This window comes from Xyrauchen texanus, chromosome 45 (genome assembly GCF_025860055.1).
Source record: "Xyrauchen texanus isolate HMW12.3.18 chromosome 45, RBS_HiC_50CHRs, whole genome shotgun sequence".
Taxonomy (NCBI): Eukaryota; Metazoa; Chordata; class Actinopteri; order Cypriniformes; family Catostomidae; genus Xyrauchen; species Xyrauchen texanus.
Window position 1 is genome coordinate 27156830 of NC_068320.1, and position 12559 is coordinate 27169388.

The window sequence follows — 12559 nt, forward strand, 5'->3', positions numbered from 1 at the left end:
TGTGTGTGTGAGGGAGGGATTGTTGGTGTGTTTGCTGTGAGACGAGCTGAAAGCCCAATGGACTCGTGATCACACACTCATTAACACAAGGTCACTCCAAGGACGAGAGAGAAGACAATGATGAAGCTGCTGTCTGTCAGTCAGCGTGAGGTGAAAGAGCACCAGACAAATAAAGAAATCTCTGTCTGCTGTGTGAAATTAAACTCTATTGACGGCATCTTTCACTCCCTCCCCAGCTGTCTGAACTTCATCATTAAAGTTTCTCTTAACGTGCTTCAGTAAAATGATGTTGTTGTGAAGTCCGTCTGTAGTAAACATCACCATTACACAACATTGGCATTTTACACTGCAAAATATCATTTTCTTAATCAGTATTTTTGTCCTGTTTTCCAATAAAACACCTAAACATCTGGAAAACTTTGTTTATTTTTCTTAACGCATATTTACAATATTTTTGGTTTATTATTTTAAGATTTATTTTAAGATAATACGGCACTATTAATAGAAAATCCAAGCAACTTAATACAATTAACAAACATTTTATAAAAAACAAATAATTACAATATTTATTTTTATTTTTTTATATATACTTATAATTTTTGGGATATTCATTTTATTATATATCTTAATTGAATATATAAAAACTTGTTATATTTTTTAAATAATCTATATATAGATTTTATAAAGTAAGGAATTTTACATATTTTATAACATAATGTTTATTTATGTACAGACATCAATTCAAAAGATAAAAACTTTATTTTTATATATTTTAAAAATAATCTTTTCATGTTATTCACATCTTATATAAATATGCTTTATATTATTTTAAAATTATTTTAAGACATCTTAATTGAATATATAAACAACTTGTTTTATTTATTTATATTGTTTATATAAATCTATCTATAGATTTTATTAAGGAATTTTACATATTTTATAACATAATAACATAATGTAAATTTTTTTACAGACATAAATTTAAAAAATAAACAACTTTATTTTTATATATTTAAAAAAATAATCTTTATATGTTATTCACATTTTATATATGTTTTACATAAATATGCTCTATATTATTTTAAAAATTATTTTTAAATATCTAAAATATTGAATATATAAACAAACTGTTTTATTTATTTTTTATATAATCTATATATCGATTTTCAAAAGTAAGAAATTTTACATATTTTATAACGTTTATTTTTTTACAGACATAAATTTAAAATATAAACAACTTTATTATTTTTTTAAAATAATCTTTATATTTTATTCACATTTTATATAAATTGCTTTGTTATTTTAAGAAATATTTTAAGATGTCTTAATTAAATATATAAACAACTTTATTTGTATATATTTAAAAAATAATCTTTTTATGTTATTCACATTTTATATAAATATGCTTTATATTATTTAAAAATATATTTTAAGACATCTTAATTGAATATATAAACAACTTGTTTTATTTATTTATATTGTTTATATAAATCTATATATAGATTTTATTAAGGAATTTTACATATTTTATAACGTTTATTTAAATACAGACATCAATTTAAAATATAAACAACTGAATTTTTTTAAAATAATCTTTATATTTTATTCACATTTTATATAAATATGCTTTATGTTATTTTAAGAAATATTTTAAGATATCTTAAATATATAAACAACTTGTTTTTATATATATATATATATATATATATATATATATTATATAGATTATAAAGTAATACATTTTACAAATTGGTATAAAATTTCAATTTTGTACATATTATTTTAAGGTGTCTGAATTTAAAACTTAAAATTCTAAACAATATTTAAAAAATATATAATTATCTTCTATAATCATAAAAATAATAATAATAAATAATATTTATATATTACATTTGTATGTAAATTTGTTTAAATTATACATTTTATACAAATTTTATATACTTTTTATATACATTTGTTGTATATTATTTTAAGATATCCTGATTTAACATGTAAAAATTTATATGTTTATAATGTGGTTTAGTTTACAACCTTTTTTAAAGGACAAATGCACCTGAAAAATATAAATTTATCCCACTTATGAGCTAAAATGAAGCCAGCATTCCTGTAAAACTGAAATATGTTGTTAATTTAACATCCCAATTTACCCAGTTCAGTAATTAAACGGTGGTTGGGTTAAAAACAACCCACAGATTTGTTTTAGAGAGTGTTATTGTATGAAGTTGGTACCTTGATAAGCTTGAGTGAACTTTTGGAGGCTGTTACAACCAGCCAATCAGATTTGAATTGCTGATTCAAGCCAGTTCACGCAAGTTGTTTGTGCAAGATGGACTGTGGCCGTCCCGTCAGAGGCTGTGACGTGTGTACACATAGATAGAAATGAAACACTACTTTGCAGATTGATCATATGCTAAAGAAAACATCTATAATAAAGTCATCAGTCCAGATGGAAATTCCATCTGCAGGACTGTCAAGAGAGAAGAAATCACACACACACACACACACACACACAATCACTGTGAGGGACAGAGACACACTCAACACCTGCAGTGTCACATCTCTGTTCTTCTGCTCATGAATAAAACACTCCCTCCATCTCATGGATAAACTCCACTCTTCTTCTTCTTCTCTTTTCTTTCTTCTTTAGAAGAACCTCAGAGCATGAGGTCTCATTACACATACGGCCGCTATTATTTACAACAACCTCTGTGTGTCCGCCCACACCAGCCCTTTGTGTGTGTGTGTGTGATGAAACACAATGAAATCTCTAATTCTACGTCACACTGTGAGTATTATAGTGACTATCACACACGCACTTTCTCACAAAACACACATTCAAATCACACAATAAAAATGGCGGACTTCAAACGTTTCTTAAATGTCTGTCGCCTTCACCTGCAGAATTACTGTCGTGGTCACAATCGGCTGTGAGCATGGAAAATTATTTCGGACAGCGCAACGGACAGGATATGATGTCAAGCTCAAGGGCCTCTGGTTGTAATATACAGGGGCAAGAAAAAGTATGTGCACCCTTTGAAATTTGCTGTTTTGCTTGTTGTTGTTTTTTTGCATTGATTGGTCATGAAATCAAAATCACATGTAGAGACAAACACAACGTACTTTAGCTGACACAAACAATCCAACCTTAGTTTCATTAGTCCACAAAGCAAGTTCCCAGTTGAGTGTAAAGATGGTCTTTGGAGGTCAAACTTCAGGCGTGCAACAATGTTTTTGTTGGAAAGCAGCAGCTTCCTTCATGATGTCCTGCCATGAACACCACACCTGTTTAATGTTTTCTGTATAGTAGACTCATGAACAGAGATGTTAACCAGCTACAATGATTCCTTCAAGTCTTTATCTGTCACTTTAGGGATCTTCTTTACCTCATTGATCATTCTGCGATGTTCCCTTTGAGTCATCTTGACTGGACGGCCACTTCTAGTGAGAGTACCTATAGTACTAAATCATCTCCATTTATAGACAGTTTGTCTAACTGTGGACAGATTAATATCTAACGGCCACTTCTAGAGAGAGTACCTATAGTACTAAATCATCTCCATTTAAAGACAGTTTGTCTAACTGTGGACGGATGAATATCTAACGGCCACTTCTAGAGAGAGTACCTATAGTACTAAATCATCTCCATTTATAGACAGTTTGTCTAACTGTGGACAGATGAATATCTAACGGCCACTTCTAGTGAGAGTACCTATAGTACTAAATCATCTCCATTTATAGACAGTTTGTCTAACTGTGGACGGATGAATATCTAACGGCCACTTCTAGAGAGAGTACATATAGTACTAAATCATCTCCATTTAAAGACAGTTTGTCTAACTGTGGACAGATGAATATCTAACGGCCACTTCTAGTGAGAGTACCTATAGTACTAAATCATCTCCATTTAAAGACAGTTTGTCTAACTGTGGACAGATGAATATCTAACGGCCACTTCTAGTGAGAGTACCTATAGTACTAAATCATCTCCATTTAAAGACAGTTTGTCTAACTGTGCACAGATGAATATCTAACGGCCACTTCTAGTGAGAGTACCTATAGTACTAAATCATCTCCATTTATAGACAGTTTGTCTAACTGTGGACGGATGAATATCTAACGGCCACTTCTAGAGAGAGTACCTATAGTACTAAATCATCTCCATTTAAAGACAGTTTGTCTAACTGTGGACAGATGAATATCTAACGGCCACTTCTAGAGAGAGTACCTATAGTACTAAATCATCTCCATTTAAAGACAGTTTGTCTAACTGTGGACAGGTGAATATCTAACGGCCACTTCTAGTAAGAGTACCTATAGTACTAAATCATCTCCATTTAAAGACAGTTTGTCTAACTGTGCACAGATGAATATCTAACGGCCACTTCTAGTAAGAGTACCTATAGTACTAAATCATCTCCATTTATAGACAGTTTGTCTAACTGTGGACAGATGAATATCTAACGGCCACTTCTAGTGAGAGTACCTATAGTACTAAATCATCTCCATTTATAGACAGTTTGTCTAACTGTGGACGGATGAATATCTAACGGCCACTTCTAGAGAGAGTACCTATAGTACTAAATCATCTCCATTTAAAGACAGTTTGTCTAACTGTGGACAGATGAATATCTAACGGCCACTTCTAGTGAGAGTACCTATAGTACTAAATCATCTCCATTTAAAGACAGTTTGTCTAACTGTGGACGGATGAATATCTAACGGCCACTTCTAGAGAGAGTACCTATAGTACTAAATCATCTCCATTTATAGACAGTTTGTCTAACTGTGGACGGATGAATATCTAACGGCCACTTCTAGAGAGAGTACCTATAGTACTAAATCATCCCCATTTATAGACAGTTTGTCTAACTGTGGACGGATGAATATCCAACGGCCACTTCTAGTGAGAGTACCTATAGTACTAAATCATCTCCATTTATAGACAGTTTGTCTAACTGTGGACGGATGAATATCTAACGGCCACTTCTAGTGAGAGTACCTATAGTACTAAATCACCTCCATTTATAGACAGTTTGGCATGGTGAAATAGTCAAAGACACCCGTCTACTCTAGTGCAGCACAGAGACACAAAAACGTTTAGTGTGAACGGCCCCTTAAAATAGAATTTGCAGCCAAATGTGAGTTTTATTAGCATTTTAAAATAGCTCCAAACATGAATCGTCTAATCAGAATTTATAGTCTGAATTGTGCGTTTAATAAAGTAAATCAATCTAGGCTCTCTCTCTCTCTCTCTCTCTCTCTCTCTGTGTGTCCCGTATACAATTATAGGCCCGTGTTTGTCTTATTGAGCTCAAAATCTCATTAATTTAATACAAGAGTGTTTGAGAGCTTTGCAACAACACACACATGAGCTAATAGTTTTGCATAATTCAGTACAAAGGTTGTGATGATAAACAAATTGCTTAATTTTACCCCTTGTCTAACATCATTTGTTTGTGCTTGTAAACGTGTCTCTGCTACCTGGCTGCTCACGCTGGGATGCCAACCTCCGCCGTGTGCCTCGTACAACAGCGACTGCAGAAACAAATCGCAGAATGAATGCAAAGAAAATCAAATTACACTCCCAGCTGAATGCTCACACACTGCTTTGATTTCTCTTGTTGTTAAAAGTTACTTAGTTAAAGAAAAGAAGGGGGGGGGGGGACTTTCACAATGAAATCCTGCCAAAAAAAAATTAAATCCTCCTCCAAACTGAAAGCCAAAAAAATGTGCAGGCTGTCAAGCGTGTCGGGATGATGCCAGATTTTGAATAATTGGAACTTCGGAGAGGAGCTCTGTGTGTGTGTGTGTGTGTGTGTGTGTGTGTGTGTGTGTGTGTTTGAAAAACCCCTCGAAGCGGTTCAGATATTAAAACCATGAGTCGGCTCTTGCTTTGCATATTTCACTGCGTTTCCTCACAAATCTGCTGTTTTCCACTGATCCAGAAAAACCAAGTCAAACTGCGACATTAAGAGAGAGAGAGGGGTCCACACACACACACACACACACACACACACACACACACACACACACACACACACACACACACACACACACACACACACCTTAGAGGAACGTTCCAGGTTCAAAACAAGTTAAGCTCTTTGTATCACATCTGTGATATGATGCCAATTATAAGATGATGATTTTGACATTGTAAAACAAATAAAAAGTGTTTACAATAATTCATATACAATAGAAATCTATGGAACAAGTGTTCGAGGGGGTCTCAATGAAATATGAAGCTTGTATGTTTGTCACATATTTAAGGTGAAGTGTTGATAAAACGAATGACTCTTAGGAGTCGATTCTTTTGAATCTACAACATGAAACACGCAGCCAGTGTAGTCCGATTCCTGAACAAATGACTCTTTTGAGTCGGTTCTTTTGAATCTATATGAATATACATATTCATACAATATTTAACAAATATATACATACTGTACAATTCATTCTGCAGAAATAGGAGTATATGGTACTATTCCAATTACCAGAGGAGATCTGGACGAGCCCTAATATTCCCCTGATCTCAATATAAAATGTTGAGCTGGATTACACAGCAGACTGGGGTGGTCTCTAATTTAACCCAATGCTGCCCACATAATCCCACATAATCTGCTGGGATTACAGACAATAAAAACTGAAATCTCTTTAAACACAACTTTAAACTTTGATCACACATTTCAGAGCTCGTTATGAACCGCATGATTATAAATCAGAATATTTTACTGCTTAGAAATTTAAATACATAGACCAACACAGATTGTGCATTAATTTCCATGGGAACTCAGGGACTGACCTTTGACCTCAATAAAATGAACTTTCCTCCCAAATGAGCTCATTAATGAAGAGAAGGTGAATGTACTTTAATACAGCCGCAGGAAGAGCAACAAAGTTTCCCATTTTCATTTCTGGAAGTCATAAAATGTGAGTTTTATTATTGCAAAAGAACGTTCTGATCAGATTCAGGATGGGATTATTTTTAGGGCATGCAAACAATTCTTAACCTTCAATCTGTGTCAGGAAAAGCGAAATAAACAATCCATTAGAAGATGTTTGACTGATGTTTAACTTGATCTGATCAATCAATAGAGTCATTATCCTTAACAGGAAGTGATTAGGAAAAGCCCTGCCACAAATACAATCAAACACGACCTTCACTGTCCACCGACCAATCAAAGACACCGGACAAACGATTATCCCGCCCACTTCCTGTTCTATCTGCTGACCTCACATACATCAGTGTTATCCTCAGTATCGACCCAAGAGACGTTCAATCAATGAGTGCTTACTGGACAAGGATTTTCCAGGGAAAAATGCAGGGATGGTTTTGCTTCCTGTCAAACATATTAAGATGAATAAAGACTCATTACTCACGAGGGCCTGAGGAGGATCTTAACTCACTTCTGTCTCGGTTTGTAATCTCTTGAATAATTAAACCTTGTTACATCCTGTGGGAAAGTGGATTATAAACACACATCGTTCTATAATCACTTGCTGTTTGTTAGACGGGACATATCAGCACTCAAAATAATCTGCGTCATGTTGTTTGATGTTTCTCGTCCCGGCACATCTGAGCTCTGGATGAAAAATATATAATAATACAGGACATATATGAGGTAGTGATAGATGAGGAGAATCTCACGAGTCAAAAACTCACAAAAACTGTCAAGAAATACTCTGGGTCACATTTCAAGTCAAATAAAATACAAATATATATATATATATATATATATATATATATATATATATATATATATATATATATATATATATTTTATTTTATTACAATTAAGCAAATGTTCTCTACATTATTATTATGAAAATGAATTATTTTATTTGAATATAAAATGTATATATATATATATATATATATATATATATATATAAAAATAATATTACTATTTTATTTTATTTTATGACAATTAAGTCCAAATTTTCTCCCAATTATTGTAATGGAAAATTGTATTTTATAAACTATAAAAATATTAAATAAGATTATTTAAAAAAAAATCATAATAATTTATTGTCTAACTATAAATATATATATATTAGAATAATATATTATTATTATTATATATTATTATATACTGTCAATCGAATAAAATTAATTAAAATTAATCAAGTTTTATCAAATAAATTACATGGTGTCCCGATTAATTAATCGCATATACAAATATTTGCTGAGAAAGCCCCTCATATAACAATAATTCAATAAATAATGATTATACATAGTTATATGAATATATAATTAATAGTTATCTTTAAATATTTATATATATATATATATATATATATATATATATATATATATATATATATATAAATAACAAATATTCAGATAGTTAAAATGCTTTACATTCTTGTGTCAGAAGAGTTCATCATTAATAAAACAATATAAAAAGCAGCTTTAAAATACAATGTATTGTTTACTACCATATTATTGATCAACAGTTCACAGTAATCCATTACACAAGTGAATTTGTCAATCAGTTGGAGATTTATTATGAGGGCTTGTTTAAGGAGCGTCAATTTACACCTGCGTCAGACATGCTTGTGTAGCGTCTCGGGTGCGTTTCATCATAAACATAAAATGTTTAGTTCACTGTGTCGAGTTAAATATAGTTTAATACTCAATCTTTAAACACATCTTGAGATCTCTTAGTTCACATTTGAGCTCCATCAAGTGTTTTGAACGCAAGAACATAACTCACGTTTGTGTTGTTCTGCTGAAGTGTTTCTTCACTGTATATAAATTGTGTGTTGCTCATACAGCTGAAGTTTCACTTACTGCCCCCTGGAGTAAACAGGTGGTACTGCAAGCATTTCTCAGGAATCTTCCTAATTATGGTGCGATTAATTGCATTAATTTTGTTATTTTTTGTCAAATTAATCACACTGAATTAACGCGTTAAATTGACAGCCCTAATATATATATATTTAAGTAATATCACAGGAGTATGGGCGATATGGGCCTACATCAGCACTGCTGTGACGAGTGTCCTAGGTAATCACAGCAATGCTGATATAGGGACATATAGCACGATTGCGAGTGTGATATTGCTTATATACAACAGTTTAATAAACAAGTACATTTTTAAAAATTAGGGAAAACTGAGTACGGTCATAAAAACGCATTTATGCATTGAACTACTCACGTGACCGATCAGAATCAGCCGTTACTGGTTCAAAACAAATGATGCATCCAAACATCCGTTAGTAATTAAAAAATATTCACTTCAGAAATAGTATCACGGCTTGTGCTGTTTCTAACAAGTTAGTGGATACACAGCTGGATGTGTGTGTGTGTGTGCGCGTGTGAGAGAGAGAGACTCTATAGTCTCAAATCAGAAACATAATGAACCAAACAATACAGACATAAGAATTGACTACTGTTCCAAATTACAACAATACAAACAAACGATTCGAGTAAAAAAGCATCACCATCTCACCAAAAGCTTACATGAAATTGAACAATCAATAAATCAAAATCAGTTCTGGGATTTGTGGAATAATTTGAGCACAACAAAACAACAAGATTTGCCAATCCAAAATGGAGAAATCTGGAAAAAACATTTTGAAAACTTATATAAAGAAATCCCACCAAAACAACTAAATGAGAATTATAATCAGGTCAAACAAAGACTACAGATATATGAAAACACAATAAAAAATAACCAGAATCCACTGGACTTTCCAATCACACATGATGAATTAATCCAAAAACTGAAAAACCAAAAATGCAAAAAATCTTGTGGTGCTGACAACATCTTCGGTGAAATGCTGAAACACAGCACACCTGACCTGCAGACGGCCGTGCTCAAATTATTCAACCTTGTACTTCGTTCGGGCTGTTTCCCTGACATCTGGAGCCAAGGACTTATTACCCCAATTCAAAAGAGTGGGGACAAACTGGACTCGAATAATGTCAGAGGCATTTGTGTGAGCAGTAATCTGGGGAAGTTATTTAGCAGTATTTTAAATAATAGAATTGTAGACTTCCTTAACGAACACAATGTCCTGAGCAAGAGTCAGATTGGATTCCTTCCAAAATATAGAACTACTGACCACATTTACACCCTACACACCCTAATCGATAAACACGTACACCAGACCAAACAAGGGAAAATATTTGCATGCTTTGTCGATTTCAAAAAAGCCTTTGATTCTATTTGGCATGACGGACTATATTACAAACTATTACAAAGTGGTGTAGGGGGTAAAGTTTACGACATCATTAAATCGATGTATTCGGACAACAAATGTGCAATAAGAATTGGCAACAAAAAAACAGAGTTCTTCACCCAGAAGAGAGGAGTGCGGCAGGGCTGTAGCCTGAGTCCAACACTCTTCAACATCTACATTCATGAATTAGCGGTGCAGTTGGAACAGTCTACAGCCCCTGGACTCACTCTGCAAGACAAAGACATCAAGTTTTTGCTCTATGCAGATGACCTGGTGCTGCTGTCACCCACCCCACAGGGACTACAGCAACATCTGGACCTACTGGAGAACTACTGCCAGAACTGGGCCCTGGCAGTAAACCTGAAGAAGACAAACATTATGGTCTTTCAGAAAAGCCCAGATGTCAGGAACACAGACACCAGTTCTCTCTAGGCAGCACCAGCACTAGAGCACACTATGCAGTACACTTACCTTGGGCTGATTATCACTGCATCAGGGAGTTTCAGTAAGGCGGTGAATGCACTTAAAGCTAAAGCTAGAAGAGCTCTATACGCTATTAAGAAAAAGTTCTATAATACTGAATTACCGATTCCAATCTGGTGTAAGATCTTTGATAGTGTCGTACAGCCCATAGCGCTGTATGGAAGTGAGGTATGGGGTCCACTCAGGGATCAGAACTACACTAGATGGGACAAACATCCAACAGAAGCCCTACATACAGAATTCTGCAAAATGATTTTGAAATTACAAAGGAAAACACCCAATAATGCATGCAGGGCAGAATTAGGACGATTCCCATTGATCATTAACATACAAAAAAGATCTCTAAATTTTTGGATACATTTAAAATCAAGTCCCACAGAGTCGCGTCATTATAAAGCGCTACAAACCCAAGAACTGAACCCTGAAAACAGTCCCCTCAGTCAGCTGGTTCTGAGACTCACTAACCCGGTTAACAGTACTAACAGTAACCATCCTCAGACCAGCACAGCTTTACAACCAAACATCAGAATAAATCAGATCATCAAACAATCTCAAATCACCTATCTGGAACATTGGGATCAAGAAACTAAAACACAAAGCAAATTACAATTCTATCGGACTCTAAAATCAAAGTATGAATTGGAAGAGTATCTCCTGACTGTCAGAGATACAAAGCAGAGACAGATCCTGAGCAAGTACAGGCTCAGTGAGCACAGTCTCGCCATCGAGAGAGAGACAGACAGTGAGAGAGAGAGAGAGAGAGACAGAGACAGACAGTGAGAGAGAGAGACAGATCCTGAGCAAGTACAGGCTCAGTGAACAGTCTCGCCATCGAGAGAGGCAGACACAGAAAAACATGGTTACCCAGAGAAGAAAGGGTGTGTGCTCACTGTACGACAGGTGAGGTTGAGACAGAGGTGCACTTTCTCCTTCACTGCCCAAAATTTAAAAATACAAGGGACATTTATATGGATAAATTAACACACAGCATAGACAAATTTATAACAATGACAGAACAAGAACAAATGAACATAATACTTGGAGAGGGACACACAGCAGCACTGGCTGCAAGATACGTTTTAACGTGTCACAGCCTGAGAGACAGCGGGTGAATCTGTGTTATGTGTTTTACCCCCGTGTGTCACCCCAATGTTCACCACAGTGACCCTCAGTGTGTGTGTGTATATTCATTTATGTGTCAGTGCTCTTCAGTTATTATAACACTGAGGTCTTCAGCAGTTCTGAACCTGTTTTATATTTATTTTTTATATGTGTTAAATTTGTTAAACTAAATGTATAGATTAAGATGTAGTTCTGCTTTGGCAATATTGTATTGTTTACATTCATGCCAATAAAGCCCCTTTGAATTGAATTGAGAGAGAGAGAGAGAGAGAGAGAGAGAGAGAGAGAGAGAGAGAGAGAGAGAGAGAGAGATGTGCGATCACCTGTTGCCACACCCAATCAGAGATTCTTACAGCTTTCTCAGTGGAATATAGACGTCCAAGCGGGGTATTCCTCTCTATTTCGGGGTAGCCGGTGCGCATTCAGTATAGAAACAGCGATGTCCTCCGCCATTTTAAACAGTGTGTATCCAATGTGGAAACTCACAGAGCTGTTCTATGTAAACAATGACTAACGGATTCACTTTACGTCACCAACTGGCTCATATTACACACAAAAATGATCTTTTGCCTCCACCTGCTGGCTAACATATATCATTTTAAAAATAAAGACAGTAGCTTCAACACATATGCACTATGCTTACACTTTACTTTAGAACAGCACGAACACAAGCGGAGTGAAACACACAGCGAAGCGTCTGATTGCTGATGACGTCACACCATCAGAGATCATGGAACGTCTCTCCTCCAATCAGATTTGAGGAAATGTG

General features: G+C 34.4%; 1 protein-coding gene across 3 annotated transcripts in view; it reads right to left on the reverse strand.

The window, feature by feature from the left end:
- Positions 1–12260, reverse strand: part of LOC127637370 (pleiotrophin-A-like) — a 59254-nt gene extending 46994 nt beyond the window's left edge. The window contains exon 1 of one of the 3 annotated variants that reach the window (XM_052118393.1): positions 12114–12260. The gene's annotated coding sequence lies outside the window, so the exon portion shown is untranslated. Of the gene's footprint in view, positions 1–5481; positions 5514–12113 lie in introns of those variants that run through there. The other 2 variants (XM_052118395.1, XM_052118394.1) reach the window with 2 other exon arrangements.
- Between the last annotated feature and the right edge of the window lie 299 nt (positions 12261–12559).